General features: G+C 40.2%; 1 protein-coding gene and 1 long non-coding RNA gene across 3 annotated transcripts in view; both read left to right on the top strand.

Moving 5' to 3' along the window:
* LOC141584250 (uncharacterized) overlaps positions 1–26441 on the top strand; it is a 29651-nt gene extending 3210 nt beyond the window's left edge. Inside the window, exon 2 of the long non-coding RNA XR_012517167.1 lies at positions 1592–26441. This is a non-coding gene — a long non-coding RNA (uncharacterized LOC141584250). The remainder of the gene's footprint in view (positions 1–1591) is intronic.
* The window catches only part of AIG1 (androgen induced 1), a 250458-nt gene that overhangs the window by 153361 nt on the left and 70305 nt on the right, over positions 1–26792 (top strand). The window lies entirely within an intron of this gene.

The raw sequence follows: 26792 nt of genomic DNA, 5'->3' as shown, positions 1-26792 counted from the left end.
CAGTTTTTCTCCCTGTTACATAAAACCTTAGGCAATTAGTCTTTTCAAAGGTAAAAGATTTCTTTTTATAATCTCTTTATCACACAAACATGCACACACACACACACTCATAAAAGAAGAAAAAGTAATGTTGCTCAGGAAAATTGCAACAATGAGATTGACTCCTGTTGCTTTTGTCAATTGCCTTCTTTCAGAAGTAGATTAGAGTGATGAATGATAATGCCATGAATATCCTAAGGGGGATTCCCAAAGAAAAGAGAAAAATCCTTCAGAGTCCCCCACCTGGTTGGGAGCAGCAAATGCCTTTCAGGAGCTTTGTTTCAAAAGAGAAGAAAATATTGATTGAAAGCAGACTAGGAGCTGTTGTCTTTCTTTGGAAAAAAAAAATAGTTTAATTATTGGAGAAATAAGTAAGAAGGGGGAAAAGGAACTCTTCCATCCAATGTTGCCTTGCTGGGGCTTCCCTTTTTTTAACTGAGATTTTCAAGTGTTCTTTTTGGAATGGGGTGAGTAAGGATTTCTCACACAGATGCTGATGAGGATACTTTTGTCAGAAAAGAATGAATCAGAATTAGACTCAGGAACCTAAACCGACACCGTTGATAATAAGATGGAACAAAAATGCTAGGACCTTTTTTAGAAAGAAGCCTTTGATGGCTCATGGTGGATATTCTATGATACGTAACATGAGCAAACACAACTTGGGAGATGATGATGAAATAAACTCCAATCAGATTGTCTTGGAATGCGGCAAAGGGATTATTCCCTCTGAGTTCAAATGCACTTCCCTTCCTGGGGCGGGGATGGGAGGCCTAGTCATTACTACATAGCCCTGCATGCATGCATGTATTTATTCGTTCATTCATCCGTCATTCATTGAGGGCCCACTGAAAGTTAGATGGTGTGGCAGGAGGTGGGGATTTAAAGATGAACAACAGATGAAGGGCTGAAATTCTAGTGGCAGAGTGGAGAATGGTGACATATCACGTAAGGGGGTAGAATATGCCCTGGATGCTGTGGAAACCCAGAAGATTTTTCTTCAAATGAGATGTTTCCAGGACTTTATTCCATGCAATTTTTTTTTTCCTAAATAGAATTTAGTATTTCCTTCCATCATTGCTGGTCTCTGTGAAGACATGTGTGTTTCTGTAATAGTGGAAGAAGGAAAAACATCTGAAATTTGTACAGATACATTTTTGCTTTGTGGCATGTGATCACATTTTATAGAATAATGGCAGGGAAGCTATGAGGGAAATGTACGTATCTGCAGGACTTTTCTGACCTGAGGCTAAACCGGAGCCTGAGAAAGGAAGTACATCAAATAAGCTTCTGGAGTGGAAAATGGTGGCCTTTTTCTGCCAAATGCCTGCTGGGCATGCCATGTTACCAGGCTCCCCATCTCACTCTCTTCTCCCCTGATCCATTTGTAGGGGAGGAAGAGATCTAGGTTCCTGGCTGAGGCCCCTATAACAAAGATAGATAAACAAGAGAAAAGGATACAGATGTATTTAGGTTTTACGTGACATGGATGCCTGCATAAGGCATATGAAGATCTGAAGAAACAGATAAACCCTTGTACTTTTTATGCTAGGTTTAACTCAGAAGAGGATAGCTGTGAAGTATAATTGGATTAAAAAGTGTGATCTACTGATAATAAACTCGAGGAAATCCTGTTTGTTCCAGTTCTATTCTGCAAAGGTAAAGATGCTTCTTTCCTCTGGATCTAGGGAGGGCACCCCTCCAATGAGGGTCTCCCCAGGTTTGCTTCAGGGAAGGCAGGGCGGGGAACGGAGGAGGTGAGAAGACCTTTCTACCACTACTGCCGTGCTCCCATATTCCTTCAGCTTAAAATACGTTCAGGTAGATAAGCTGAGCCCCATCACATTTTTGTTTCCTTGTATTTAATTCGCCCCAAAAATGAAATGTAAGGTTTTATTTGACCAGGATATCTGGTTTCTGTTTCCTTTAATCTTGGGAAGCCTCCTTGGGCCTTATGGGTTGTGCCAGTTCTCATGAGTTGAATGCATACGGCTGGTGTCCCTCCTGGTGACCTTCGCAGCCATCTGGGCCGGGGCCTGTGTCTGTCCGGCTCAGCCCAGTGGGGCAGGGCCTCTGCCGTGAGTTTGCATATGCCTCATTCGGACTCTGAGTCTGTGACTCACGCCATCTGTTGGTAATTTGTCGTTGTTCTGGAGTCAGGGGTTTTCAAAGGACTCGATCTCTGGAGTCCCTTCACAAGTGCACTGCCTGTGATTTTCTGACACCCTCTTGCCATCCGGCCTATGGCCAGGACCCAGCAGTGAGTCAAGCTACTGTGGATATAATGATGTTGTTCTTTGCACTTGAGAGAGCTTCACACCAAGTTCCTGCCCCCTTTTGAGCGAGTCACACTCTTTATGGGACTTGTTTGAAGTCCAGCCAAGCTGGCAACTGTGGGGTTCCACTTTTACAACCTCTAGCAACAGTAGGCTCCAGTCCTTTGTGTCACTGTGCCATCTGCTTAGCTTTTTTCCTCTTCAAACTGTAAGCAAAATGAGCTACCTAAACCGAAAAAACGCCACCCACCCAACTAAAACACATTTGCATCGAGTCAACCTAAATGTTACTGCTTTGTTCACTCTAAACCACATTTAAAAGAATTTCCATACTACCTTAAGACATTTTTTTCACCAAAATATAGACAATCATAATAGTAATTATATTTTTTTCTACACACAAGGCACTGTGCTACATGTTTTATGTTCATGATTCCATTTTATTATCACAGAAACCCAATGAAGGAGATATTGTGACTATCTTGTTTTTTTTGCACGTAAGGGAATTGGGGCTCAGACAAGTTAAACAATTTACGATGAGCATGCTACCAGGAAGCAAGGGATCTAAATCTAAACCCCACTGCCTGGCTCTAGAGTGTGACAGTTCAACTGTTTTGTATACTGCCCCTACCCCTTGATATTAATAATCTGATGCATTGATGTTCAGTGCCTTTAACTGATTCATTCTTCAACCGTTAAATATAGTGTCACACAACCATTAGCAATCCCCATCTGTTCATCTCTCTAACAAATATTTTTGAGCATCAACTGTGTGCCATGTACCATGGTGGACCCTGTCTCTTCAAGCTTATAATGTAGTCAAGGCTACAGTTTATTCATGTAATAAACCTTTTTAAGGAACATATGGTATGCAGGGCATTGTGCTAGGGGCTGGGGCTATAAAGTCAAGAAAGATACCATCTCTCTGAACTAATATATGATAAATAACTTTAAATCAGAGGAGCCAGATATTTAGTATGTATGCCCAAAATTGAGTATGCGTGTCCCGGCCAAATCATTGAACTTCTCTCTCCCTTGATTTCTTCCTCTATTCAGTAGATAATATGTAAGGTTACCACCAGCTCTGGAAAGACAATTTCTACTCTAACCGAACCTGACTTTGAGGGAACTTTTCTATTAGAAATATAGGAAAAGAGAAAAGAGCTGAGCCTGGGTTCATGATAGAAGTAGGAAAAAGAAGTTATGAAGCATGTCAGCAAGAAAGCTTCTGGCTACAAGTAAGAGAAGACATGACCAAAGGGTTGAAAACTTAGAAGTCTATTTTCTCCCATAAGAAGAAGTCAAAGGGTAAGTGTTTCTGGTGCTACTTCCATTGCTCAGCAGTGTCACCAAAGACCCATTTTCTTTTCTTTTCTTTTCTTTTTTGAAATGGACGTTGACTCTGTCACCCAGACTGGAGTGCAGTGGCATTATCTCAGTGCACTGACACCTCTACCTCCTGGTGTCAAGCAATTCTCTTGCCTCAACCTCCCAAGTAGCTGGGATTACAGGCATGTGCCACTACACCTGGCTAATTTTTGTATTTTTAGTAGAGATGGGATTTCACCATGCTGTCCAGGCTGGTCTCGAACTCCTGACCTCAGGTAGTCTGCCTGCCTTGGGCTCCCAAAGGGGTGAGATAATAGGTGGGAGCCATCACGCCCGGCCTCATTTTCTTTCCAGGCTTCTTATTGCCACCCTTCGTGTTGGCCTTTCATCCTCAACGTTATGGCTTCCTGAACACAAGATGGCTCCTGTTGTGCCCAGAATTATTTTTTCATAACAACCATCCAGGCAGAAAGGAAGCCATTGCAGAGAAACACTTACTTCCTACTATGGCATTGTTTTTGTTTTCACTCCAGAAAGGGAGCCTTTCCCCAGACAACTTTCCCTTTTCTCTTATTGGCTAGAACTGGGTCATATGTTGAGCCCTAAGCCAATCATAATTTGTCCTTTGGGTCTGAGAGAGGAGTTCTACTTTCTCTGAGGTCATGTGATCCACCGGCTTTTAAAAAAAAAATCCATCTTGGATTTGCAAGGAAGAAAGTGAATAGGCAATTAACGGTGTCTGTCATAGGAAGTCAGGTGGAAGCAGACACTCTAGCAGTGGTCATTTGGCCCTAGAAAAGCTGGAACATTTGAAGGAACTGTAATGAGTGGGAATGCCTAACATGTGAATGCTAGAAAAGATAGATCCTGGGACAAAACCTTTGTTATCTAAAAAGATGTTGTTGTCCGTAAAGGGGAAAGGTAGATGGTAAGATTGCCACTAGGAGACTCCTAGGAACTCTGCATGACTAGTTGGTTTTTGAAATGGAAGAGCACCAGTTATAACTTCCCTTTCATCTTGAATTCAGACACTGTAAATATAATTACCAGGATAGACTGATACTAGGGCAGCCTAAAAGCACCTCAGTCATCCAAAAGTCTTTATTGAACTGGCCACCATGAAACAAAGATGACCAAGATACTGTCCACTCATGGCAGAATTTTTAGGTACAGCTAGTGCTCAACTTACGACCATGATTGGTTCCAACAGACCGGTCCTAACACGATTTGGTCGTAAGTTGAGTAGGCTATATGTACAGTACTGTGAAATGATGTTATAAAAATCTTTAAGTCATATTTTATCATAATTTTCTTTCATTATTTTTATATATCATAATTTTCTTTGTTCATTTTATGCCATTTGTATCATCTCTACACCATTTTGTTTCTTATTTTTACATTTGTCAGGTTTAAGTAAAACACTGCATTACCAGTACAACTGGTTTAATATTTGCAAAATATTTTTTCTTTAAAAAGAAATCAACAGCAAATAAAGCCATAAAACGTAGCCTTTACAGTCGACCCTGTGCTGAGCACAAGGTAAATATTAAAGTCACTTTTAACAGAGGCTCAGGAGAGCTCCTGAAAGAAACAAGCTCTGGGAGTACTTGAGAAAAGCTGTTTCAGTGAACAACTATCCTCAACCCCTGTGTGAACACCCTGACCCTGGTGAACAAGACCAAACCATTTTAGACTTGTGTGGAGCCCTTCTGCCCCTTGGCCTGTATCCCTAACTCAAACCAGACTTTCCTTACAACTTTTCCCTCAGCTCCAAACTCAAACTTGGCTGTCATCATCTTACCACTTCTGGGATGAGGCATTAAGAGACAGAGAGAACGTAGCTAGGGAAAGAGTTCATTTCCGTGTACTCCTACTGTTACACTTCCTATCAAAAGCTTTGCTTTCTATTTCATTTCATTTTTATTTAACAAATACTTTCACTGTGCTTATGGTGTGTCAGGCACAGTTCTAAGGAATTTGCAAACATCAGCTCATTTAATCCTCAGGACAACCCTGTGGGTAGGTTCTGTTTTTCTTCCTGTTTCATAGGTGAGGAAACCAAAGCACAGAGCATTTAAGCAATACAAGCTGAGCATCCCTAATCTGAAAACCCAAAATCTGAAATGCTCCAAAACCCAAAACTTTTTGAGAACTGATAAGGCATCACAAGTGGAAAATTTCATATGTAGGTACCTAGCAAAAACTTTTATGCACAAAATTGTTTAAAATATTGTATAAAATTACCTTCAGGCTATGTGTATAAGGCATATATAAAAAATAAATGAATTTCATGTTTAGAATTGGGTCCCTTCTCCAAGATAGTAGGTGTATGCAAATATTCCAAAATTCAAACTGTTTATGGTCCCAAGCACTTTGGATAAGGGATCCTCAACCTGTATATTTTTGAGTCACACAACTGCGTTTTTATCTCTGTCAATGCATCTCCTCCAGGATAAAGAAGAAAAGTAGCAGGGAGAAGGGCTTAGAATGAGCACAAGCAATAGCAGTGTAAGGAGAAGTTAACCTCTGGCCAGGAAAAGCAGGAATGCAGCCAAAGTTCACAAACAACACAAGGGATTCTAGTCACTAGCAAGGGAAAACAAACTGAAGACTGAGTGGCAGGGTTGCTGTGTAATATGAGGAAAATGGAACCCAAGCCACTTGCATTTCATGACCACGCTCAAATTAATGGACATGATAACACATCTATAATAATAATAATAACCATAATAGTAAAATGGCTATGCTTTTTGAAACTCTACGGCAGGCGTCCCCAAACTACAGCCCGCAGGCCGCATGCGGCCCCCTGAGGCGATTTATCCGGCCCCCCTGCCGCACTTCAGGAAGGGGCACCTCTTTCGTTGGTGGTCAGTGAGAGGAGCACAGTATGTGGCGGCCCTCCAATGGTCTGAGGACAGTGAACTGGCCCCCTGTGTAAAAAGTTTGGGGACACCTGCTCTACGGTGTGGTAGTTTACATATGTAACTTTGTTGAATCCTCGCAACTATATGGAGAAGGCAGCATTATCCCCATTTTTCAGATGAAAAAGTTAATCAAAGTACAAAGAGGTGAAATAACTTGACTATAATCTTATAGCTAGTGATAGGCAGAGCCAGAATTGACATCTGTTTCTGTCTAACTCTAAATCATGAGTTGTTTTGACTCAGCCACATTGTTACAGTTAGTGACCCGATGCCATTATATTGGAGTGCTTAGGAGAATCCTAAATCCATAGGCTGAGTCACCACATGGCCAAGAAGTCTCAGGAAGATGGCACCTACAGATGAATCTGAATTAGTTTATTTTTAAGCTTGGAAAATCCAAGAAAGATAAACTTTGCACCCATTAGCCTGGCACAGAACACTTTTATACAAATAGTAACGTCTCATGCATCTCTGCAAGAAAAGCATGCAACATCATGGCTGAGGTTATGCCCCCACGGGGAGCCCTTGTTGGTCCTGGAGTATTTGTCTTTCTTATCCCAGGTTGCATGTGGTTATAGAAGGTGAAATGCTATTACTGAGCCTAGCGCCTATCTGATGGCCTATATGAATGAGCCACTAGAGTTCTTGGGTTCTGCCAACATTATTTCCATCCTAGATCTACAAAATGTTTGTGGGTAGATAGAGCTGGTTCCTGAGATCAGGATAGAAAGTGTTTTTCATACTCCACAAGGCTTACCTAAATTCATTGTCTTCCTTTTAGAAAAAATCCTTGGTCCAGCTTCTTTTAAGTACTTGATAAATAATCAGTTGATGATGTGAGAATATTTGCAGCTATACATGTAGGTGCTAAAGCCTTATTACCTGCAGAGTTGGAATTATACTAAGACATTAACCACTTATCTAAAATAGTTCAAGAAGACAATAAAAGACAAATAATTCTAGGATCATCAGGAGTGATATTCTTTCTAGGCCAAATGAAATTATGGAAATAACACCAATAGAAGGTTCAAAGAAAAGGAAGCCCATATATTCTTGGAAATATCAAGGTACTTCCCGTAATTATACACTTGCTTGGAACCCTAGCCTTTTTTTTTTTTTTTTTGAATAGCCTCCCAGTTAGAAATAACCTGATAAAGTATCCTAGACTACAAAATGCCAGGAATCTTTTTACCAGGTGACATCTCATCTTTCAAGATACCTGATCTTAAGTCATCCCAAATTAACTTGTACATTTTATTTGGCAGTAGACAGTGGTAACATAGGTGTTGTTGATGTATTGATATAAGACAATGGAGGAAGGAGACTTTTGATGAATTGATCAAGAAGAAAAAGAATTCTGTGTTGTCACCTATGGTTCAGAAGTATTGCCCTAAACTGCCATAGTACCACTGAGGGTGAAACAGGTAAACATGTCCTCAACATTGTCAAGCACACACCTCCATGGGAAGACTGCCTATGTGGCACTCATACCTCATCTCTCCTCCTGCTCCTAATACAGGCAGAGCTAATCCATCACAGTACTCTTTCCTACTGTGCCTAGATTTGCCATCAAAATCCTTCTCACTTCAATGCTCCAAGCAGGTCTTCTCAAGCCATGACAGCTGGGTCATGAGTTGAGCCTGTTTACTTTCTCAGGTCAGCACTAGCGATGCAAAGATGAGTACACATAACACCTGCCTTCAAATAGCTAGCAGACTATTGAGGGAATATTGTGAGATACAGTGATAGAATGTAGGTGTTCAATGGTAATGGAAGACAAAAGAAAGAGTAACTGTCTATTCCTGAAGGAGGTAAGGAGTGTTTCCTGGAGGAAATGAACATGGATGAGATTGGAAGGATGAGGAAGTTCACCTATCAGTCAAGGGGTGGAGGCTGTAAATGGCACAGACTGTGCAGGTGCTTCCCTAGCCCAGGGCCTGAGTGGAAGAATGGCAAAGAGGCAGGGGGCAGCCTCAGGTCAAGACTTTAACCTCTTTTATTACTAGGTGAGACGCTAAGTATTTTTCTTGCAGAAAAGTTCCCAGTCTGAGGTATGTCGACCCTTTCGGGCCATGAGATTATTACAAGGGGCTCTGATAATATACTAAATGTATCACATGGGTACAGGCTTTCATAATGTCACTGCTAAGAATACACCATATGCTTGTAGCAGAAGATATAGAAAAGAGAAAGCTTTCACCTTCAACGGTTTGCTCTGAAGTTCTATAAACAAAACACTGTGAGCATCAAGGTATAGGCTGGAGAGCTGATTTAACTGCAAAGATGTGCTGCCTGTGCAGGCTCTTTAGAGGAGTCCTGGGGTCTCAGTGTCTTCTCAGGTGTTTTATGATATGTTACCTTCTCAAGTTAATTCCTCTCTTTTTGAAAAATATATAAATTCAGCTTGGGGTTCACAAGCTCAAAGCTATGTTACCACTAAAGCTTTTCTCACAACCCAAAGTACTTGAACTTACCTTCACTCTCCTAGACATCGTTATATTTAAATAACTTTTCTAAGAAGGAAATAGGTTCAGTCCTTCATTTGACTAACTGTTTAACCTTCAAAGAAGAAACAAATCTGTAACATCCGTGTCACTAAATTAGCATCATTAAGGATCAGCAGCCATTGTCTCTTTTAGTTGGAGGAAGGTGGGTCACCCTTCTCAAAGCCCATTTAATGAACGTGGTTTCTGGGTTTATTCAGGAAAACACTGAACGTTACCCAAGTTAATATTATAATAATCTCTTATATTAGTAAAGTGCAATTAGCAAAAGGCTTTCTTTCAAATACAGTTATATCATTTGATGCTCACAGCAACCATTCAAGGTAGATGGAAAAGTGCTATTCAGTTTATTTCAGTGGAAAGTGCTACCACTATCCAAAGTCTGAATTTTTTTAAAAAATGAATACTGAAATATAAAAAGAGAAAAAGGAACATGGCTTCCAGAGAAGATTTTGAGTGTGTAGAGTTTCATGGTGATTTGATTTTCTCCCCTGAGGCTCTGCACTAAATTTACTGCTTCTTTCATTTTATTGATACTATAATGGAATTTGATACACCCTAATTCAGAAACTGAAATGTTTATTCATTTCATATGTCAGCACAAAATCCAATCAAGAATAAATATTGCCACTCCCAAAGCTACAGTCATACAGAATGATAATTGCTTTGAAAAGAAATAAACAAGTTTGGGATGAGGGTGCTTTTCTTTGTTGTCAGCCAGTGAAGCAGTCCCAAAAGTGGGGCTCTTCATGCAGCTTTTTCCTACAGAATAATTTCATTGTTTCTATCCTGAAAGGAAAAACACTGGAAACTTGATGGCTGTTGTTCTCATATATGGAACACTTTCCTTGGAAGGTTGGAAACATCATCTGTAATCCTTACAGCAATGTGTAGTTGGTGAATTCCTTCAGCAGAGGTGTTTTATGAGGCAGTGTAGCTTATCAGCTAAAAACTGAGGCTTTCAAGACATATGGGTGTGTGTTCAGGTCACAAAGATCAGGGCTTAGGGCTGAGTTATCCCATCTTTTGGTTTCTTTGGGCCACAATGGAAGAAGAATTGTCTTGAGCCACACATAAAATACACTAACACTAACAATAGCTGATGAGCTTAAACAAAAATTGCAACCAAACAAAAAAACTCATGTTTTTAGAAAGTTTATGAATTTGTGTTGGGTCACATTCAAAGCCGTCCTGGGCTGCGGGTGGGACAAGCTTGGTTTAGGACCTCACTTCTGCTTCTAATGGACTCAACTTAGGTCAACTACTGAAACCCTCTAAATTTCACATGATTTTCTCTTACAGTGAGTTAGGAATTGTATTAGCCTGTTTTCATGCTGCTGATAAAGACTTATCTGAGACTGGGCAATTTACTAAAGAAAAAGGTTTAATGGACTTGCAGTTCCACGTGACTAGGGAGGCCTCACAATTATGGTGGAAGGCAAGGATGAGCAAGTCACATCTGACATGGATGGCAGCAGGCAAAGAGAGAGCATGTGCACGGAAACTCCCCCTTATAAAACCATCAGATCTCATGAGACAATTCACTATCACAAGAACAGCACTGGAAAGACCTGTCCCCATGATTCAGTCACCTCCCACAGGGTCCCTCCCACACCATGTGGGAATTAGATGAGATTTGGGTGGAGACACAGCCAAACCATATCAGGAATTAAATGAGACAATCTTCTTGAGCCATTACCACAGAATTTGCTTTGAATGATAAGTAAATGTTGTGTATGAAGCTCATAAAATAATAGCTAAAATTTATTGAGCACTTATGCACCATGTAATGTTCTATGTGGTTTACATATAAAAACTCATGTAATCCTCTCAACAGTGAGAAAATGCAAAAGGTTTAGCCAACTGTGAACAGAAGAGCCAGCTGTGAAATTAGAAGGAATAATGTCCTCACTTCTGACACCAATTGCTAATTCAGGGGACCCCAAAACCACCCTCAGATTCAAAAATAGAATAGAAAAAAAAATGACTCACAGAACCCACTAGAAGCTCTTATATTCATGGCTGTGATTTATGTCAGGAAAAGGATACAGAGTAAAGTCAGCCAAGGGAAAAGGCTCATACAACAGAGTCTGGAAGGGGCTCAGATGTGGTTCTTCCAGTTGTCCTGCCCCATGGAGTTAGATGACATTAACTCCTCTCTGTAATGCTGTGTGATAATATGCATGGGATATTACCAACCAGGGAAGCTCATCTGGGCTTTGGTGTCGAAGATTTTTAGGGGGGGCTCAATCACATACTGCCCACATCACTGAATTTTAGTCTCCAATTATTTCTGAAGGCAGAACTGATACCACTTTGTTTAAAGCCCCTGTCATAATCACTGTTAGACTGTCTGGGGGCTAAAACCCTAGCAAACAAAGACATTTCTACCAGCCAGGACATTCTAAGGACCTAGAAGATACCTTCCAGGAGCCAAGGGCAATGGCCAGACATCTCTTTGGGTAAGTTTATTCTTCACTGTTAATATTATTCCCATTTGATAGAGGAAGAAACTGAAGTACAGAAAGGTTAAGAAACTTGCCTAACCACTCCTTGCTGGTATGTGGGAGAGCCAGGATTCAAAACAAGGCATCCTTTCTCGAGGGTCTCTAAATATTTCTCCTTGCTGCCTAAAGACAGGTTCATTGACTCTGCTGAAATCAGACTGACTGCTGGTAAATGTTAGGACCTGGTTTGAATCTGGGCGGATCTGATTCAGGAGGTCTTCATCTTTCCATTTTCCTCTGGTTTTTCCTTCTAAAAACATGAGAGCCTCACTGAACACTGTCTAAAAGGCTCTTGTTTCTCACGGATGAAGTGCTAATAACCCATATTGGGTTCTGCCTCTGGCAAACTGAGCCATGCTGAGCATCAGTGTCTATCTCAAAAGTACTCCTTTGTGGTCTCCTGGGAGTGTCTTATGACTATTGAGAGTCAATGGAGTTTTTATGAGCCTTGAAAATAATATTATCCATGAGGCTAATAGTGCTGCATTATTTCTGCAGGGAAAAAAAAAAAAAAAAAAAAAAAAAAAAAAAAAAAAAAACTCCTGTCAGTACATACCGCTATCTGCAAGTAAATTTAAAGACAAGGGAAGATATTGATAGCCATGTGCCCTAAGTATGTAAATACAGCTGGGGTTTGCCACTCTTTGCATAGAGTACATCACTATGGAACACACAGGGCTTTGCTTCCTCCATATTTTTGAAGGCACAGTTTTATGTCTCAGGAGGATGTCTTCAGTACCCTCAAATATAAGATGTAATGAGAGACACCAAGCTGTAGCTTGTTGCTTTACAGACCATATCTCAGTTGTTTGTCAAGCCTCGATGGTTTTGCCAGTAGTGGAAGGAGAGTAACACCCCCATCACCACCACCCTCAGAGAACAGCTCTTCTGGGTAATCACCACAAACAAAGAGGGATCATTGATGAAACCCAAAGGGTTGGGCATCTCCCATCCACAGAACAGCCTTTCTGATGTAAAAGTCCAGCTCATCCCGAGCCAGGAGTCAAGCTCTATGTGTTCAGTTACCTGAATATTTGTTGAATCAAGGCAAAAAATAGATGTGCTTGGTCCTCAGCTTCCTATCCAACCCCATCAGTTATAGCTGAATTTCTTCTTGATCAGAATATCACAGAGTAAGGCATGAGCCATATCTTTAAAAGTCCCACAGGAGATCCTGAAGCACAGCAAATGTCAAGAACATAATACATCGGAAATTATGCCATTTTAAACATTTTTCAAAAAAAAAGGAAACAAAATGACCCTGTCACCAAACACTAGTTTTCGGCATCATGGGCGGGTTCATTCTTTAGAGAAATGAAATGACCAACCCCCACTTATATTTAATTTCGGTTTTTAAGAGGGGCCTTTTTGGTGTTAATTAAAAGTAAAGTATATAATTATTTAGAATGAATATGTTAAAAATTAGGGTAATTTTACCACAAAGTAATGTGATTGTCATTTGTAAATACATTGCAGTTTTTACAGTGTTTTCACCTTAGATGTTAATGACCACAGCAGAAGAAAATCCTAAAGCTTCATCCAAGTATGGAATTGTCCTTTGATGTGTACATCTTCTGTGGGGGCAAGAGGTTGGTTTGAAGCTGTTTCCTCAGTACACTGTCAGTGATACAGTGACAGAATAATCAGTTATTAAGTATTCCTGGAAAATATTGGATATGCAGTCTGGATTTTAAGTCCTTTCACGTTGTGGCAAAGAAACAAATCTGGGTTACTGAAGTTAATATGAACCTAGCAGGGGGATGCATGGACATGAAACCAGCCAGGCACCTCGCAACCAGGCCTCGTGGAGATCTGAATGAACATTGTCCATTGTCAAGGCCAGGACAGGACAGCAGCTCCTTTCATCTGACAGTAGTTCTGGAAACCCAATCGCAATCCTGATAGCCTCTTAAGTTCAACACTTAGCCCTCCCATCTCTGCTCCTTTCTCTTCCAAAATGGACTTCCTACTGCACTACCAGTACATGGTTTCTGCTACAGTTACAGATGACCCCTCCCGTGCATAGCTTATGTTACTCAGAGCCTCTCCTGGCTTCTGCCTACTTCATTCTTGTGACTTTTGCTTCAACTCCCCTATGTTTGCTGATGCCCTATGTGTGTTTCACATGTAAAGCCTCTAAAAGAAAGAACGTGACTGGGGTCACCAGTGATAATCCCATATTATGCACCTCCATTGGACATATAGTGCATCAAGCAGGTCACCCTACGGGCCACTGCCTGCCTGCAGAAGGCTGTCTTTGGATCAAGCCCTGGCTCCTTGTCCAGCTGGTTGTGAACAGAAAAGTGGAATAGTGAGATGTACAACCATGGAAAGCCATGCAAAGAAATCTAGAAAAAGGAAACTGCCTGTGTGACAGGCACCATGGGGCCTCTCAGAAAGCACGGTGGCCTGTCCGAAGCAAGGCAGATGACATCAGCACCCCTGCTGGTTGAGCTTAGGCATGGTCCCCTGTCTTGGCCAAGCAGGTATACAGGTCCTGGGACTCAGTCCCTCTTCTCCATGATTGTGATCACCTGTGTCTTCTTTCCTTCTCAAAGCTGGGCCTGGAGTAGGAAGCAGCTCTTTATGTTATTCTACACCTTTCTTCTCTTCCTGAAAGAATTACATGATTTTTATGTTTTAAAGGTTTTCATGCCAATTACTCTGATCTGAGCATGGGATAACTAAAATGCCAAAGGGGAATTTATAAATCTCAAAAGATTTCCCATGAGTAGTTTGTATTGAAATCTAAATATTTTTAATAAAAGATATATCCACATGTAAATCTTCAGAACCTGTGAATATGACCTATTATGGCAAAACAGTGATTATTAACATATGTAGCAAAAAGATACAATTAAGTTCAAGATCTTGAGAGGCATTTATTCTGGATTGTCTGGTTGGGCCCCAAATGCCATCACAGGTGTCCTTGTATGAGAAGGAGAGAAGTCAGACACATGTTGAGCCGGGGGAGAGGCAGGATGACCACAGAGACAGAAGTTTGCGTGACGTGGCTACAATCCAAGGACTTCCAGCAGCCTCTAGATCAAGCTTGTCGAACCCACAGCCCATTGGCCACGAGAGCTTTGCATGCAGCCCAACACAAATTTGTATGCTTTCTTAAAATTTTATGAGTTTTTTTGTGTGATTTTTTTTTTCTTATCAGCAATGTAGTATATTTTATGTGTGGCCTAAGACAATTCTTCTTCCAGTGTGGCCCAGGGAAGCCAAAAGATTAGATACCTCTGCACTAGATGCTGGAAGAAGCAACAAGAATTCTCCCCCTGCAGACTTCGGAGGGACTGCAGCCCCGCCAACACCTTAATTTCATGTTTTTATCTTCCAGAACTGTGACAGAATGCACTGATTGTTGTTTTAAATGACCCAAGATGTGGTCATCTTTTGAGCAGCCCTAAGAAATTAATTCACATACTTTTCTTAACTGACCCATGGAAACCTCCAGAGCTCTTATCATGAGAAAAGGCACACTTGACACTGTTTGCAAATTAGATTGAACTCTTCAAATTTTGGCCTGGGGTAGATTTGGAGTAACACCGTGACTGAGCCTTCTGAGGTCACTAGGCTGTAAGCCCTGTGAGAACGGCACTGTGTTACCTCATATAGGTACTTCATACCTGTTTGCCAAATGAATAAATAAATTCGCTGGCTTGCTAACTGTTTTTTTCAGGTACTGCATACCTACACTTCTCCGGCCCCAGATGGCACTGCACTTTCAAGCTGCAATTTTTCTGGCTATTTTTGAGTCCCATACTGGTCCTTGGCCTTTTACCATTCTTTCCGCTGTTCCTCTTCCTGCCATCTACATCTATACTGGATAAGAAAAGCAATCTTCCCTCCCTTTTGTTTGCTTTAAATGATGCAAACTGTTGTTTCCCAAATAATCCCATTATATCTTCTCTCCATTGATATGTGCCATTTCTCCATCTCCAAAGCTTAATCAAACTCCATCCTCCCAGATAGTAATTCCTCTCTTTGGAATTTTCATGTTGCTTTGTTCCTTCTGTGTATCACTAATTTGTCTCTTAGAATACAGATATTTATGTGAGTATCATCCTTTCTGCTATACTTGAGGGTGGTCTTACCATTGGGTCCATCTTTCTCTTAATGCACAGTACAGGAATAGCCAGCAGTATAGGAATGCAAAATATTGGGTAATTGAATAAATGGAAAATGAGAATATGGGGGAGGTTTGACAAGAGTGGGGAAATATTTTATAAATTCTTTAATGTGCTAAGAAGTTAAGAAGTGTTGGGATTAACCCAGGGTGGTTGGCAAAATATTAACGGAAATATTAGGGAAAGCTGTAAGAGATAGTCTCAAACCTTTCAGAAGGCCAAAAGGTTTTAATCAGACAGGCTAAAGGCAGCCAGTTCTTATCTTAGAGCATTAGGTCATAGGTTGAAGATTAGGAATAATAGAAGCTTCCCCAATTTAGTCTATTTACCTCACATTACTTTGTCTCTACTCTATTTGTTTACTTATGTAAACTGTGCCAAAGACCCTCTCAGGGAGAGGTCACACACTTTTTTTATCATTCATAAAACCACTCTTTTAACCATGTTAATTATCCACAAGCATGTTGACTTAGAACCTCTGTTATTAAATCTATGTGAGGAGGAACAGCTAGTAAGAGGTCTGGTAGCTGCAATCACCCTGAGAGAGCAGCTGACGATCTCCCTAGCCCACTCATGCACCGGACACTGTGTGTGTGTGTGTGTGTGTGTGTGCATGTGTGTGTGTGTGTGTGTGTGTGTGTTTTATTCATTCATCGCAGAGTCAGGGTTTGCAGGACAGGTCTCTGCAGGTGGTAATCAGTGTGCGTAATTGATCCTGACATGACCAATGCCACAAAGAAGGTACATAAAATTCTTCTGAAACAACATTAGGGGCCCTGTTGAACTGGCTGTGGGCTAACTTGAACATGTACGAGTAAGGTCAAAGAGTTAGATGATCTACATTTGGGTAGTTTGTTTTCTATATTTCTCTGTAACAAATTACCACAAATTTAGTAGCTTAAAACAACATACATTTATCTTTTCACAGTTTCTGTAGATCAGGACTTCAGACAGGCCTAGCTAGGTCTTCTGTTATAGAACCTCTCAAAGTACAATCAAAGTACCTGCCAGGATTGGCATCTTATCTGAGGGATTAACTGGGGAAAGATCTCCTTCCACGTGCACATGACTGTTAGCAGGTTTCAGCTCTTCAAAGGCTGTTGGATTGAGGGCTTCAGTTTCTAGCTGGCTTTTGGCCAGAGGATGCCCCTTTAGTTCTTGCTCTGGGGGCCTCCCCACATGGCTGTTTGCTTCATCAAAGCCAAGACAGGACACTTGCTAGCAAAACAGAAGCCACAATCTGATCTAGCCTAAATGTAGAAGTGACAGCCTGTCACCTTTACCATGTACTATAGGTTAGAAGCAAGTCTCTAGGCTGACCCACACTCAAAGGCATTAATACTGAGTACTTGGAATCATTGAAAAGCATCTTAGAATCTGCCTGTCATACCTGGTAACAACCATAGGCGTTTCCTAAGTATTGAATGGATCCTGTTCTTAGTTGGAGCTAAGAACTCAGTATGACTTTCTTTATAGAAACAATGAAGTTAGGTTTCTGACTTTACCACCTAGGTAAGACCATTTTCCCCAAAATATAGCAAATATCATGCTAACCAAATCCCTCATTTATTTTAACATTAATTTTATTTTAACATTTTAACATTTATTTTAACATTAATTTTAACATTTATGTATTCCGTTGTTATTCTACGAAAAATGGTTTCCAAATTTGAAGTTGGGGTCCTGACACAGAGGTTTCAGTTAATGGGTCTTCAGCATAGTCATGCAGGAAAGTTAGGAGTTTTGTACCTCTGTCATCAGTAACTCATTAACCGCTTCACACAGTGCAAATGAACAGATTATTCCCAAATAAAATGTGTATCCATGAGCTGATGTTCACTACACATGCATTTCTGTGTAGTTATTCTATGAAGTCCTCACTTTCTGCACTGAAAATCTAAATGTTTCAACAGGAAGAGTAAATCATTTTCAGTTTTTCAGAATGTGTAATTCAAGGAAGCATTTCAAACTGTTTTAAAATTCTTAAAACTAAATAGAAACTTCCACTCCAACAACACTTAATCCCTATCATGAAGCTACTGGTCTTGGTTTGTTTACATTAAATCTCATGGGTTAGTAAAAATGGCACCTCCTCTCCTTGTAGCTCAATGTGAAAGAATCTCCCTGTTAGACTGGCAGTAGAAATTCTTTTGAATTTTTAGATGCATCAAAGACTGACCCTTTCCCCTTTTGAAGTCTTCTCTTGCTTCCTAACTATCAGGGAGTGCTTTGAACTCAGCTCCCACTGACCATTTCCTCTTCAAAGGCCTGCTCCCTTCTGTGCAGGGAGAAAGTGCCTTTTGAAAGTGGCAGCTTCCTGCCTTTTGCGGATCTGTTGGAGTACACAGCAATAAACAAAAATAATAATAAGCAGCAGTAGCAGTTCTTGGTAATTACAGAGAAATCTGGGGAAATTGTGGAAAGCAAAGAAAGCCACTTTGCAGAATGACGTAGAGGAAAGGGTGTTAAACATGCTTGGTTCTCAGTTGTACTGAAGCTTTTCTGTAACTTGCAAGAAGCAGGGAGGGGCATCTAAAGGTGGTCCCTCCTCAGGTGGACATTTTGGCCCAAGTGCGCATCCTGAAGGCATCATGAGAAATTTAAAACAACTTAAGTTATTTAAATAAGGCTCTTCCCTGGGCACTTGAATAGTTAGATCCCACCATAAGGCAAAGTCCTAGATATCCTGGGGGTGTCTCTGCTTTGTTTTATCTGCAAACACAGCCAGAGCATGAACTTCTTTTTCTTCTTTTCCATCTTTTTGTTGTTGTTTTTAAGTATTGACACATGGACTACTGAGTTGATTCTGTTTCTGTTCCCCACCCCCGCCCAATTTAAGTCACTGGTATATTTACAATTGTAGCCCTAATGAAGTGTTTATTGTTTTGTTTCCTAAGGAAGATATTTCTAGAGTTGTGATGCTTTGTGAGGCACTTAAAAATAGGCTCTTCTTGGCCAGGCATAGTGGCTTATGCTTGTAGCAGGAATGGGTGACCAGGATAGGCAGATTGCTTGAGCCCAAGAATTTGAGACTAGCCTCGGCAACATGGCAAAACCCCATCTCTACAAATAATAATAGTAGTAATAATTAGCCAGGCGTGGTGGTGTGGGGTGGTGCCTCTACTACAGCTATAGTCTGAGCTATTGGGAGGCTGAGATGGGAGGATCACCTGAGTCCCAGGAGGTCAAGGCTGCAGTGAGCTGTGATTGGTGTGCTGCTCTCCAGCCTGGGTCACAGTGAGACCCTCTCTCCAAGGAAAAAAAAAAAGGCTCTCCTTACTCTAGAAGTTTCTGATTCTGTGATCTTAGGTGAACTCTCCATAAGAATATCACCCAGCATGACTACATAGAGCCCCTTACGTTGCTTCGTAATACAGAGCAGTCCACGTACGGAACAGCAGGGGTCTGCAGTTACCAACAACAATTGAACCACCCTCTCCTCCATATATGAAAATGGTTCTTTCAGTTATGAGGTCTGTAGTTCTGCTAAGGCTGCCATAACAAAATGCCACAGACTAGGTGGCTTAAACAACAGAAATTTATTTTTTCACGTATTTGGAGGATGGAAACCCAAAATCAAGGTGTCGGCAGGTTTGGTTTCTCCTGAGGCCTCAATTTTGGCTGGCAGATGGTGTCTTCTCCTCTTGTCCTCATGTGGCCTCTTTGTGCAAGCATACCCCTGGTGTCTCTGTCTCCTCTTGTAAGGTTACCAGCCCTATTTCATTAGGGCCCTCTCCTTATGAGCTTGCCTACCCTTAATCACTTTTCTAAAGGTTCTGTCTCTAAAAACAGTCACTTTGGGGGTTAATGCTTTATCATATAAATTTTGGGGAACACAATTCAGTTTATAATATGGGGTTATCCACATTATCCATGGGTGGATTACAGGTCATAAATATTTTCTGAAAATGTGTGTATGAGAGTATGCACCATATAGATTTTTCTGGAGAGAAGGATCACACTATATGGAAATTTGAGGGCATTCTAAAAGATAGGAAATATAAATTTATATTAATTTCTTTAATTATTTTTCTAGGTGTGATGTTATATGCTAATCCTTTCACCAAAGATTCTGTCGCCCTATAACCCTGTTGCTTGGTCCTCTCTCAATTTTGAGATACTCTGTTTTGCAGAATATCTGTTTTACAAATCGTGAATCTTTCAAAGGATTAAGAAGTAGCTGAAAAACATGTTTTCCTTTCCTGCTGAGATGTCTAAAATAACGACATGGAATTTTCATTATTGTACAGTTTTAGACTCTTCCTTTACAAATGGTGGGTGAGGTGCTTGAACAAATACCTAAAGTTTTATAAATCAAATATCTGAGCTAGGTAAACAGAATCCAAGTTCAATAGGAACTGAGATAAATTTTAGGACAAAAATAAATTAAAATAAACAGAATTAAACTTCCCAATATAGGCAGTGTTGTTAAAGTCTACATAATGTGCAGAGGAAAGCAGTGAAAACAAGTGGCTTGGAAATGGACACAATGATTAAAATCTAAGGAAAATTCGGATTTCTTATGTGGAAAAAGAAAACCCTGAACAATAAAAGTTCCTCCAACCTCTTGTTTTCTCTCCTTCCCTTCTAAGTCTATAGTTTTATTTAGGTCATAGCCTATGCTGGTTTCTGGGGCTACAATTGTTATTGTACATTGTGCTACTGACTTCTTAAACTTGAATGTTGAATTTTCATTTGCCATTAGTAAATTCTATTTTGGCAGGTTTAGACATGTTTCTTGCACAGTGATTTTCAAGTGTTTCTTTAGTTATTGAACCCTAAATCCAAACAAAATCTTCCATGGACGTCGAGCAGATAAAAATGGAACTGTTATAGCCAAAAGAGGGTAGAAAAGGATCTTACTGAAATAAACATATACTATCAATATGGCATTGGCCTAATCCAATCTATGCTTTGTATGATTCCCCACTTCATCGGCAGTTTGTGGCAGATTTCCTGTTTTCTTTGTTCAGCACTCTCTAGATTTTGACACATTAGAAGAAAAAAGAAACTTGTATTCTTTAAAAAAAAAAATTCCAAATTAGCTGGAAGATATTTATTTTCCCTGACTCTTGTAAAAATGTCAGTAGGGTAAAAATGTCACTAAGGGATGCAAAAATTAAAACAACACACATGTCCCTTTCTTCATTTTGTGACAGCGGTGAGAAGGAGGCTAGAAATCTTAAATGATATAATTGGCTTTGGAGGCATTTTTAACCTTTGGTCTCATTTGCCCATAAAGCATGCAACTAAAGTCACAAAACCTACATATTTAAGACATTTTATGACTTTCCAGTGAATGGCTATTTCTAGCATCATGTCAAAGCCCCCATGTCGTTTTTGCTGAAGTCACTGTGTCAGTTGCAAAGGCAGCTGGCAGCTCCCACTGCCTCCGCTCATGCCTGATGGCTTTCAGGGAGCACTCCAAGATCCTGTGGTCTCTTCCGTTCCTGGAGTCAAGAACACCTGAATCACTAAAATAAAATGAAGTTGAAATGTGATGTTTACTATTTAGAGTGATCTTAAATATTTCCAAGTAAAAGAACTTCGTTAAAAAAAAAAAATCTTGATTCAGCGACCTTCTCAAAAAATGGAGGAAATCTTTAAAAATCAAATTAAACTTATGAAATTCATACAAATAAACACTTGTAAATCTTTAGGGTTTTCAGTGGAAATACACACTGCATTTTTGTATGTGTATATGTGTTTGAACTGTTATAGTTAAGCATTTATATTTTTACAGAAGGCTTTATGCCTGCTTTTTTTGGTTTCTTGTTTGTTTGGTTTGGTTTGGGTTCTTTGTTTTGTTTTATTTTAGTTCTCACAACATTTCCAGCTCAGCAAATAAAATGGCCGTGTTGTATGTTATTTGCCTCAGGTCATGCAGAGGTTTTTAGCTGGGGTGTTTTCAATCTGCTGTTTTAACCTTGTCAGCACATCAGTGTTGGGTCTTGGGTCATTCATCAAGTTCTGGGTGCTGTGCTAAGGTCTTGGAGACAGAATTGTAAGTCATGAGGTCTAATACGCACTTTTTCCAGCACTGTATGTGGAAGATGGAGACAGTTCTAAAAGCACGCACTTGAGTGAGAGGCTGGGACCCCTCTTAAGTTTGTCACTTCCTGCCACCCTCAGGCCCAGCATATTCCTGCACCTTGGCCAATTCTTTTTTCTAACTGGGATTTCAAAAGTTAAAGAGGAGGAAGGGAAGGGAACAGAAACTAATAACTACTGAATGTGTGTTATATGCCAAGTTGCAGTTTAACATAATTTAATCCTTGTGACAATCCCACGAGAACATTCTTATCCCCGTTTAACATGCAAAGAACCTGAAAATCAGAGAAGCCAACCTGATGCCCAGAGTCCTCCAACTGAACCCATGGTATCAGCAGTATTTGAATCTAGGTTTCCCCAGTGACAAAGGCTGGACATTTCCCACTAGAATTAACGATTTCTGTAAAAAGCTAGAGAACCATTTCTATAAAATACTAGAAAATCCTCAGTTTCCTCACCTGTAAAGTGAAGACAAAAGCCTTCTACCCTGTTTCATCTATCACTAATTGGGAAATGACTGATAGTGGCTGAACAAATTCAAATGAGCTCATGTTCATTCAGCCTCTTCATGAATTTTGTGAAGAACCACCAGCATATTATGATACAAACCATCAATAGAATTGTTTGTACTGACTCAGCAATGCTGATTTTATGTGATCCCAATGCAAAAATTTATTCTTAGCCACTGCTAACATTAAAGAGAGCAATAGCTTCCATTCTTACCTATACCCTTTTGCAAAACTCATAAAATTTTTGTTTAAAGATTTTTCTTCTTGCAGATACTTCTGACTGCATCCTCTGCCAGCTAATGAGAGTATTTCATGGGCTTGATTGGCAGAGAGAGAATCAAGGAGGGGTATGAAGTAGAATAGAGAAAGAAACCAAGGAAGGAACTAGCAGAGTTGAGGCAGAGAGACATTTTGAAGAGTATAAATGCAAGCTTAAGTTGAAAATAATTTGAGGAACAGCTGCGAAAAAGTCCTACATTCTAGACCCAACCCCTGACAAAACTCAAGTTGAAATTGGATCCCCCATGTGCCAGTGTTGGAAGATGTGGCCTAATGGGAGGTGTTTGGATTATGGGGGTGGATCCCTCATGAATAGATGGATGCTCTCGTGCAGGAATGGATTAGTTACCATGAGAACACTGAGACTCTTTTTAACAGTATGCTTTCATGGGAAACACATCCAAACTGTAGCAGAGGTCAACAGAGATGTTGGCAAAACCTTTTTTCCAGCAGACGATGGGGGCAGAAGGCAAAAGTGCAGTGGATCCTCTTAGCCCATAAATCCAATCTAAACTCTTGGGTCTAGAATTGAACACTTCCTCTCTCTTCATGTGATCTGTTTGTGCACATTCACTTCCACTTCTGTCTTCTGCCATGAAGTGAAGGCAGCATGAGGCCCTCATCAAATGCAGCTGCCCAATTTTAGACTTTCCAGCCACCGGAATTGTGAGCCAAATAAACCTCTTCTCTTTGTAAATTACTCAGCCTTGGATATTATGTTATAGCAACACAAAACAGACTAAGACAACCTGGATTTACTCGAACATCAGTAGACATTTTTTAGTCCCCATGTTGCCTTTTCAGCAGCATTAAATGCCATAGACCCCTCTCTCCTTTCACTTCCTTCCCCTGGGCTTCCCTGATACGAAGCTTGCTGCCTTTCCTTTCATCTCTTTGGCTGCTTTCTCTAGTATGCATTGCAGGCTCATCTTTTGCCATCTAGCCATTAAACATGGAGACATTCAAGGTTTATTCTTGGGCCCTCTTCTGGCCTTCATGTACATATATACATATATACATATATATAGTCCTTTCTTTTAAATGAGCATATTCACAATTACATCTGCATTTATCACCTAGCTAAGAATTCTTTACAAGCTCTAGACCTCCATTAATTTGAACATAAAAAACGTTTCTCATTCCTTGGGTGCTCATAACCAAAACTGGGAATGTACCCCCCAAACTTAATTCACTGCGAGTGTTCCCTATGCAGTTTTATCAGCCAGAAACTCAAACGGAAGTCAGGAATGACTCTTAATGCTTCGTCTGAGCAATTGGTTAGAAAATAGATAGGGAGCACTAGGAGAGCAGTGGCAGGCACAATAGCTGACTGTGAATTTAGTTTTGGACTCACTATTGGTGAGCTGCCTAAAAGTTTTAGTATCATAAGATTTGAATATAGTGACCTGTAAGCCAAGGGAGAAAATTCTGTAGCGTATGTGGCCAAAGCTGTATTGGAGAAGGGAGTAATGTAGACAGTGAGGGTCTTCTACTTCTTAAAGACACCTCCCACTATTTCATCCAACTTCTTCCGTTCAGGATATATTGTTGTGTATGGTGTTTATTAAATAATTGAAATTTGAATCGATTCTCTGCTTGCCTTTGGAAACCAGTAAATTTCATTCATTCATTTTTTTCATTTATCCACGATAATAGATTCCCTGTTCTGGCCAGTTAGGTCCAAGATAACTCAAAAACCTTTGGATTGCTGTAGTCACAAGACAGAATCAGGAGAAGACTATAGCTGGAGCAACAAAATGATAACACAGACACTGACTGAGCACTTACTTTGTTCCAGGTACCATAGTGACTGCTTTATATACATTGCCTTGTTTATTCCAGCACCACACCATTAGGTAGTTATTCCTTTTTAAGCCCATTTTACAGCTGTGTGAATTGAGGCTTAAATAAGTTAAGTATCTTCCCCAAGGTTACAAAGGTAAGTACAAAGCTAGAATAGGAACCGAGGTGTAACTTAAGTAACCGCTGTGCTTCCCATCCCACAACAGCAAAAACCTTCAATTCATTGAACAGTATATTTTGCTTAAAGAAGCCTTAAGTTTCCCTTCACCCCCAATTCTTCCCTTTGCTCATTGAAATTAGCAAACAAAAGGAATGCCTTTCTCTTTGGTTTCAGCTCTTTAGCTGGTGGGAAGAGGAGGAGCTATTAAAAGTAAGGAGACTCCCAGAGTTTCAAAGGCACAATGCATATGCAAAAGCCTGGAGATGACTTGAGTCATCTTCCGCAAACATCTGATGGAAAGGAAAGCATGGGTAGCTCTTTTTTTTTTTTTCTTTTTTTTTTTTTTTTTTGGAGACAGAGTCTCCCTCTGTCACCCAGGCTGGAGTGCAGTGGCACAATCTCAGCTCACTATAATCTCTGTCTCCCGGGTTGAAGCGATTCTCCTGTCTCAGCCTCCTCCAGAGTAGCTGGGATTCCAAGTGCTTACCACCACACCTGGCTAACTTTTGTATTTTCAGGGGAGATAGGTTTTCACCAGCTTGGCCAGGCTGGTCTCGAATTCCTGACTTCAAATGATCCACGCCCTTTGGCATCTCAAAATGCTAGGATTACAGGTGTGAGCCACCGCACACGGCCACTGGTAGCTCTTCGGTGTTAGCATTCTCCAGCCCCTGCAAGGCTGGATTTGGGAGAGGTGTGTGAATACTGGTGGCCTTGGCCCAAGCAGGCAAAAGCTTTACCTTGAAAAGTAACTTTGGTTAAATATCAGAATTTATGTGACAAAAAATAAAAGAAAACTATTGAAAAGCCTATATAAATTATAGCCCTTACTTTTCCTCTATGCAATTTTTTTTTTAATGCTTGATTCTAAAGCTTTTCGACACACCTGGAGAAACTGAATCACCACCAACCTACCCTCCACCAATGGGTTAAGTTCACAAAGGTGGAAAGTTAGAGGAAATCTCATTAACTTAAAGAGTTACCATTGCTTTACAAAACAACAAGAACTCTAGTTAAAGATACTCTAAACAAACCGTTCTAGCTTTGCAGTGATTTAGGGAACCTCTTGATGTTCTTTTTCCTCATTGATTTTAGTGCAGTAAATTTAAGTTGGCTGATAATCCTTGCACTCTTGAAAAAGTAAATGGTTAGTTTACAACAATTTCTCTTAATGATTATCTTTCAGAAAACATTTGAGTTATGAGAGACAGTATCTACCTTATCATGCTGTTGATAAAATAAAATTGGATGACATATTCAAGGTGCTGCTGCAAAGACGCTTTCAGCAATTGCCCAGCTCAGCGCATGGATGTTCAGTGAAATAAATAACAGAAAGCAGTCTAAGAATTTGCAAGAGGAAGTGTTTTCATATTGCTTAGCAAAATCATCTCTATATTAAAACCACTTGTAAATTTAAATTGTGCCAGGGGAGGGAAAGTAAATCGGCTTACATAATCCAAGTAGCATAGGAAATATTAAATACTTCATGTTGTTAAAACAGGCTGACATCATTTCCAAGGTACTTTTTTCTCTAGAAAATTGAAGGCTTCATCTGCAAGTAAGAGGTAGGAAGCATTATTTGCTGTGGGAAAAACTCTAACATACATCTCTGCCTTATGTTGATTGTGCAGCTGGAAAACAAGAACTGCTCTATATTATTTCATTTTTTCAAGCTTCAAAGCAAATAGGAGAGCCGAGTAAAGAAACTAAAGAAATTCTAAGAAGCCATGCTCCTCAAATAATGGAAGGTGCTGCCAAGAATCACATTAACTTACTACTTGGTAAAGACAGGTTTAAGAAATAGAGATTCTTACAGATTTCTACAATGGTGAAATGGATTTTACGCAGGATTAGAAAAAGGTAGAGGGAGGCAATATGCATCAAAACAGAACTAAAAATTGAAGACTCATTAGAAAAAAATAAAGGTCTACAGTTTGTCTAGGGAAGATCTTACAAAGACTTATGATCTCTTGTAGAGTTTCCCAAAGGGCCAGTCCAGGCATAAAAAATCATTAGGGGGACCACAGATGAATGATGCAGTTTACACTTTTCTGCCAAAGCAGTGGTCAGTTTTTCTCATAAGCATTGTTATTTCAGTGCTTTCTGATTTTCTCCCATTTCTATTGCTCCTCAAATACATCTGCATAGCCAGCCTGAAATATTATTCATAAAGTTAATACCAGAGATGAGCAGATTGGCAGGAGAGAGCCACAAGGAATATGTGTTAGGGCACTGATGTCCCAGAGGACTGACTTGAAAGCTTGAAATGACTCTT

This window comes from Saimiri boliviensis, chromosome 4 (genome assembly GCF_048565385.1).
Source record: "Saimiri boliviensis isolate mSaiBol1 chromosome 4, mSaiBol1.pri, whole genome shotgun sequence".
Classification (NCBI taxonomy): domain Eukaryota; kingdom Metazoa; phylum Chordata; class Mammalia; order Primates; family Cebidae; genus Saimiri; species Saimiri boliviensis.
This window is presented reverse-complemented; position numbering and strand designations above follow the sequence as displayed.